Source organism: Bison bison, unplaced genomic scaffold (assembly GCF_000754665.1).
Source record: "Bison bison bison isolate TAMUID 2011002044 unplaced genomic scaffold, Bison_UMD1.0 scf7180017864304, whole genome shotgun sequence".
Taxonomy (NCBI): Eukaryota; Metazoa; Chordata; class Mammalia; order Artiodactyla; family Bovidae; genus Bison; species Bison bison.
This window is the reverse complement of record NW_011494876.1, coordinates 8,327,396-8,334,873: the sequence shown is the minus strand read 5'-3', so window position 1 is coordinate 8,334,873 and position 7,478 is coordinate 8,327,396. Positions and strand designations below refer to the sequence as shown.

The 7,478-nt window shown below is 41.7% G+C and overlaps 1 protein-coding gene across 8 annotated transcripts in view; it reads left to right on the top strand.

Moving 5' to 3' along the window:
• The first annotated feature begins 341 nt into the window (after positions 1–341).
• PXK (PX domain containing serine/threonine kinase) overlaps positions 342–7,478 on the top strand; it is a 55,859-nt gene continuing 48,722 nt past the window's right edge. For 5 of the 8 annotated variants that reach the window (XM_010851589.1, XM_010851592.1, XM_010851591.1 and 2 more), the window contains exons 1-2: positions 345–1,876; positions 3,885–3,932. The gene's annotated coding sequence lies outside the window, so the exon portion shown is untranslated. Of the gene's footprint in view, positions 1,877–3,884; positions 3,933–7,478 lie in introns of all 8 variants that reach the window. The other 3 variants (XM_010851588.1, XM_010851587.1, XM_010851594.1) reach the window with 3 other exon arrangements.

The following is a 7,478-nucleotide window of genomic DNA, read 5'->3' as shown; positions in this document are numbered from 1 at the left end:
CCCTGCTACCCCAGCTGTAACTGTTGACAACCAACAGACTGTTCTCCATATCTGTGATTCTGTCATTTCATAAATATTGTATAAATGGAGACATGTAGTTTATAATCTTTGGGGATTGTCTTCTTCACTCTGTGTAATCCTCCAGAGGGGCTTCCCTGGTGGCTCCGATGATAAAGAATTTGCCTGCAATGGGGGAGACCTGAGTTTGATCCCTGGCTTGGGAAGATCCCCTGGAGGAGGGCATGGTAACCTATTCCAGTATGCTTGCCTGTATAATCCACATGGACAGAGGAGTCTGGTGGGCTACAGTCCATGGGGTCGAAAAGAGTCTGACATGACTGAGCGACTAAGCACTCACACACAGGATCCTCCAGAGATTCATCTAGTTTGTTGCATGTATCAATAGTTTATTCATTTTCATTGCTGAGTAGTATTCCCTGGTATGGAAGTAGCAAAGTTTAAACATACACCTGTTGAAAGACATCTGGCTTTTCTACTTTGGGGGTATTACCAATAAAATAGCTGTGAACATTCATGTAAAAGCTACTGTATAGACATAAGTTTTTGTTTCTCTGGAATGAATGTCCAGGGGTGTAGTTGCTGGGTCATAATAATGGCTGCATGTTTTAATTAAAAAGAAAAAAAAGTTGCCAAACCATATTATAGAGTTTCAGTGCCATTTAAAATTCCCACCATTAATTTATGTGATCCAGTTTCCCTATTTGGCTGTTTCCCTAGCCAACATTTGGTGTTATCATTATTTTTTTGTTTGAGCTATTCTGATGGAAATACAGTGATATCTCATTGTAGTCTTACTTTGCATTTGATTGATGACTGGTAATGTTGAATATCTTTTTCTGTGGTTATTTGCCTTCTGTATGTCCTCTTGAAAGGAATGTGTATTCTGCTGTTGTTGAATGGCGTGTTCTATAAATGCTGATTATATTTGTTGGTTGATGATGACATGAAGTTCATATTTTATGACAGGACAAGAAAAAAATGAGATGTAAAATTTTTTTTGCCCATTTGGGCCTCCCAGAGCACTCCCCTATAGTATGTATTCTGCTTCTGCATTAACTAGACCTGTTTAGGAAACAACATTCCTTCTTCTTCTAGTAAGAAGTCACCATAATCACGACTTGCTTTGTGTGACTTGTTTCTTACCTGCAGATCTGGGTTGTGTAAACAGTTGATATGTCATTTGGTGAATAACTGTTTGTCCGTAAAACTTGTGGAACTGTGCCTTGACCTCTAACAGGCCCAACAGTCCTCAAGAGCTTTCTGAAAGAATGTCTCCTGGGTTATAGTCCCCAGGTCTTCAATAAAAATGTTCATTGTTAGCTTAGGTCAACTGTTGATTAATTTTTCATCAGCAGTGGTTTTGTTGAATTCTTCTCTACCCTTATGGGTTTCTGTTGTTCTATCAGTTGCTGCGCAAGGGGTGTTGAAATCTCCGACTCTAATGGTGTATTCGTCTGTTTCTTCTTGCAGTCCTTGTCAGTTTTTGTTTCACGTGTTTTACAGCTCTGGTGTTTGAATGTGCATACACATTCAAGATTGCTGTGTCTTGGGGACTTCCCTGGTGGTCCAGTGGTTAAGACTCCATGCTTTTAATGCAGGGGGCACGGGTTCATCCCTGGCTGGGGAACTGGGATCCCACATGCCACAAGACTGCTGTGTCCTGCTATGACATTACCCTTTTATCTTTATGCCCCTCTCTGTCTCTAGTAATCTTTTCTAAAGTTTACTCTGATGCTTTCATATCATATTTTTGATCCCCTAATTTGGGTTTTATAATAGAGACATTTTTGTCCTTCTTTTTTAGGAATATATCATTCGGGTACAAAGAGGAATTTCCGTAGAAAATAGCTGGCAGGTAAGTTTTTTTTTTTTTTTTTTGGTCATAGGAAAAATATTTAAACAAAATTCTGGCCTGGAATCATCTAAAAATCTGCAAAAACTAAAACATACAAAAATATACATCATATTTCTTTTATAAACTTTAGATCTAAGACATCTCTTAGAAAAGGCTTTTCTGTTCTCAGTTGTTTGGTTTAATTCATGTAAGATGTTACCACAGAGAGTAGGAATGTGTTCCCCAGTTGGACACAGAGTAAGCAGAGTAGGCAACTGACTTGTTTTGTTCCTCGTGTTGAATAATTCAGGCCTCCTCCCCTGAAGCCATGGTGTGGGTAGGGCAGGTTAGTAGTCAGTCCACCAGTTTGAAAGATGAGATAGTGCCCTAGTCATTGTGCAGTTCGGAAGCTGCATTTCATGGACTCTTAAATCTAGTCATAGGCAGTTTCTAGTGCTAGGTCCCTCACTGACCACAGGTGATGTCTGTTCACAGCTCCAAGGCCTGCTTTCCTGATGGATTGCCTCAGAGAAAGAGAACTTGCTATATAGATCTAGAGGTCCTTTCTAACCCAGTTGACTTGCAGAGAGTGGCTGAATTCTATACAGGAGCCATTTCTTTCCTGTTGTAGTAATTATAATGACCTTTGTATTCCGTTTTCCAAAAATCTTACCTTGTCCTTCACAGCCTGGCTTGAACCTTACCTCTCACCTTAAGAAGTCTTTGACCTCAAAGGCCGGTACTTAGTCTTGTATTGGCCTGAAAATTCTAACTACTTTTAGTTGGAATAATTATAACATCACAGACTTGATGGACATGAGTTTGAACAAGCTCCTGGAGTTGGTGATGGACAGGGAAACCTGGTGTGTTGCAGTCCATGGGGTCACAAAGAGTCAGACACAACTGAGCGACTGAAGTGAACTGAGCATTTATTGTTAGGCACTGGCTCAAGCACATTAATTCACTTAGCCCGTTAAAGCCAGTTCTGTGCCATCACATTAGCCCCATTTTGCATTCAAAAGGCAAGTAACTAGTCCAAGATCACACTGAAGTCTATGATGGAACAGGGTTAGAATTCAAGTATTCTCTGTGCCACCTTTTGCTCCCTTGCACTTATTAGGTATGACCCCATGTTTAACTTTTTGATATATATGTATGCCAAGCAGGCCCAAGGACAGTGTCCTACGAGAAAAATCAACCTTATATGTAGTCTTGTAAATCCAGTACTTTAGAGGCCTGGGGAATACTTAATAAAAATGTAGATACTTAACCTCCTGAATTTGTTTCCCTTTGGGTGGGTAGGGTCCTCGATGATCTCCAAGTAATTCTTCTGCACACTAATATTTGAAAATCATCAGTAAACATTAGAAAAGCTATTTGAAAGCCAAATAGCTTCCTTCCCCTCTGACTGAAGAGCTAGTGTAATTTGCGGTGGCATAATCAGTGGCATCAAGATAACTAAGAGAAAATGTGTGGACAGTGGGTATGGACCGTTAGCCAGGAGGGGAACTAGTGAAGGGTGGTGCCAGCAGGGGCATCCAGTCTCTAAACTGGTGTGGTCTCAAAGAGGGCAGTTTTATTCAGGGCAAAAATGGAATAGGTTCACAACTGTCTACATCCATTTACTTTGTTTTCATGTTCAGTTAAACTTTTTTTTTTTTTTTTTGGTAAATTATTAACTCATCTTTCTAGTTAACTAGGTGCCTAGGTAATTGAAAAAAAAAATTAAAGGGCTATTCACCCTCAAAACATCATCCTTCTCTCTTACCTGTTGGCATCTTGCGAGTTTGGCTGTCATTAACCAGTTTCCCACAGCCCAGCCAACTCTGGGACACTGCTCGGTCTGTTTTCTGGGGCTGCCAAGTGAAACAAGTTAGGCTCCAGGTATAAGCCCTGCAACCCTTAATGCAAGTGCCTTGACTCCCTTGATGCAAGTGCCTTGACTCTAGAATGCCAATAAGTATTAAATAAGGAAATGAAAATTGATGGGTTGTGCTGAATCAAAACACCACTGTTTTCTTTCTTACAGATTGTTAGGAGATACAGTGACTTTGATTTGCTGAACAACAGCTTGCAGGTAATTATTCTAAAACACCAATGACACACATTTATTGTTTGGGGTATCTTAGAAATGGGTTGGAAATGGCAACGTCAGGAACAAGAAGTTATTAGATTTCCCTAGCAAAGGAGATAAGCTCATACTTCAGACAGATGATGTGTGACTCTAAAAATAAACTTGGGGAATAAATGTCATTTATAATAGTCACCGTACAGCCGGCTACCTTTGTGCCAGACTGCGTCCTTAACTGCAATCATGGGATGCTGTGTGTTATCTCCTTTTCACAGGTTAGAAATGCCTAGATGGATAATAGAATTGTTCACTGAGAGCGGGGACTCTCAGACTCTCTTAAACTCGGCCACATAGTCAGCAGTACAGATCAGCACTCAGCAGTAACTAGAGATGCAGCCTTTTTTGGCATTAACTTTTTTCCCTTAAGTATGTATTTCTAGATCTCTTTGGTTAAATGTTTGTAACTTGGTGGCCATAATGGAAAGAGGGGTGAGCTGGAAACACATCTCGCACTGCTAGTGTCGCAGGGTCCTAGAGAAGTGTGGCCCCGGGGCAGTGCTGGCAGCACTACCACACCTTCACCTGGCAGACGGGTCTTCAAGTGCCAGGATTATTGAAGCCCACTGGGGCTTCCCTAAGGCCGTGATTCAAGAAAGATCTGCCTGTAATACAGGAGACCCGGGTTCCATGCCTGGGTCGGGAAGTTCCCCTGGAGAAGGAAGTGGCAACTCACTCCAGTATTCTTGCCTGGAGAATTCCATCGACAGAGGAGCCTGGTGGGCCACAGTCCATGGGGTCGCAGAGAGTCAGACAGGACTGAGGGACTAACAGTTCCACTGTCACTTTCATCGGGCCTTTATTGTATCTCAACTTTGAATGGTGGCATAAACCCTTGAACCGGCTTGCTAGCTCATGACTAGCTCACCCAGGAGGTGCACTGTCTCATCACTGATTCTGAGTGATCTCTGATCCTGTCCACAGAGGGCAGGAGGATGGAGGGCTGGGAGGGAGTGTCATGCTGCCTTTCCATCAAAAGGCCATTTTTTACTGACCAGCCTTTGGAAAAAGAGCATTTGTAGAGTCCAGACTTTCACGTTATTTACAACACTGCTGAATGCCATGTTCTCCATCCAGTAGAACTGGCCTGAGTGTCTGCAGACCCTTATGTCATTGACGTATGGTCTTCTTCACACATGTTGTCTGTCTCCATTTTAATTGTAGTGTGACCAGTTTAAATATTCAGATAGAATATCGGCAGAGGTCAGATTCTCAGAGATGGCTTTAATTGGTTTCACTTGTGGATTTTAAGAGCCTAGTCTTTCCACTCAGACAAAAACTGGGCTTCTGATGACTATTGTAGGTAAGCCACTGACTGACATGCTGTTTATTCCAGCAGTGGATCTTCCCCACAAGGCTCTCCAGACATTTCCATGTGCTCAAAGTGGCATGAACATCTGGGAGCTAATGTTGGGCCTACTATGTGCTTTCACCTTTATGCACAAGTGAAGCCTTGCCTGGTTTTAAAAGAAACGGTCGTGATTTTATGCAGTGCTATTCAGCCAGGGCTGAGTAAGAATCCTGAGAGAGATCCTTCTGAAATGGAAACTGCCTGGGCCTAGACCCCACGAATATGGGGTGGGAAGGAAAGTCTTATCTCCTGTTTGTTCTTACTTTGGACATATAAAGTTGACTCTCCATGACTATTCAGTTACAGCCTTATTTAATATAATAGAAATTTATTTTTATATCAGTGTAATTTTCCCTTATAAAATGGGCACTTTCAATGTGCATCTTATTTCAAATGCAAATATCCACATGTATTGATGTTGGCTTGTGTTGGGCAGGATATGGCCAGACAGCACTTCAGTGGGAGGTTTTCCTGGATCCAAGTAAACAGACAGAAGAAAGTACATACAACTTTTTGGCAGCAAAATAATTTCAAAACAACCTCCATAAAACAGACCCAAAAGACTCCAAAACCACAAAATAAAACTGTGACTATGAATTTCAGTTTCTGATTACCCTTCTGACAGATAAATGAGTTCCTGCTGAAGGAAGAGAAATATAATACACATATGCAGGGTTGTTTGAACCCAATAGAAAACATATCTAAGTGAAATAAAGCACTGTGTAAAAGTATACATGCAATATAATAATTACATGAAATGTTTAGGAAAAGTGGTTGGGAGGAAGTATGCCAGAATGTTAACAATGGGGACCTCCAGGTGGCAGGATTATGGGTTCTGTTGTTTTTTTTTTCCCCTGGTCCTTTGTACCATTCTGTACTTTCCAGGTTCAGTACAAATAAGCACAGGCAAGTTATATAAGTGGAAAAACAGAAGAAGAGCTGTATTTTCCCAATTTTTTATAGCGAATATATCTTGTGATAACAGTGAAGAGAAACCACTACCTTATTTTAAAGGTACCATCAAATCAATGACCATACAGGGAGATAGAATGAGACACGGGAAAAGACAGCAGCAGGAGCTACAGTGATGAGAACTGTAGGGGACCCTCAGGCTTGAGACGGGGACCCAGCCTCTGCCTGGGCTCTGGTACTTCCTCTCTGTCCTTACTGTCTCCCTATGAAGCTAAGAGGCTGAACCAGATGACTTTTCAGGTCTCTTATAGCACAAATGTTTTGTGATTTGGTTTCACTGCCCATTTTTCACATGGGAGAGGCTCTACTGAACACTGGAGGGAAATGGGGACAAATTAGGGTCTGATGAGCACTTAGCACTCCTTGGAATACTTGCTGGAATGGAGTTCAAGGCAATTTGCAGATCATTAACGGAAGTAAGACATTAGCTGATTAAGAGGTAGAAGATTTTTTCCTCCAGACAAAAAAGCTAGTTTTCTTGAAACTGATAGAGTTTGCCATGGAGTTTAGAAGTTTTGGCTAGGCTAGCAAGAGTCAGGTTACGGGCTCAAGACCCCACTTTGCCTGTCAATACCACTTTGCTTTGTCACTCTGCAGGTGTTGCGAGTAGAGGAACTCTGGGGATTCTCTGCTGGCTTTACTGTTCTCTTTCCTTTATACAGGGAACTCAAGAATGGAATCCAAAGGGCACTTTAAAAAGGGAACAGTTTTTTAAAAAAATGTCATGATGAGGTGCCTTTGCTTGAAGCCGTCCCTGTGGAGGTGTCTAGGAAGTCAGTGGCTGAGGGGCTTCATCATATGTGTGCTAGTATTCTCTCACCCTCCTTTCTAACAAGTCACAGGAGTTCTAAACTTTATATTCTGTGATGGGTAAGCATTTGAGAAATTCTGGGAGAAGCTGAAAGAGAAAGTTAACTTCTCTTGAATGCTAGCCTCCTGTCAAAGGCAAGACTTTAAAATCACACTCAGATTGCAAAGTTTCAACACTTGGATAAAAATTTCTTGTGAGAACCCAGACCAGGGCAGAAAAACACCTGCCATGTGCCTAGCAGACTGACATGGCAGAGACACTCTACTCACAGCTATTGGCGAAGAAGTCTTTGTTTCACCTGCTGATTTGGAAGAGCTGATGAGGTATCTGGGCAGAACAGTACATTTCAGTTCAGTTCAGT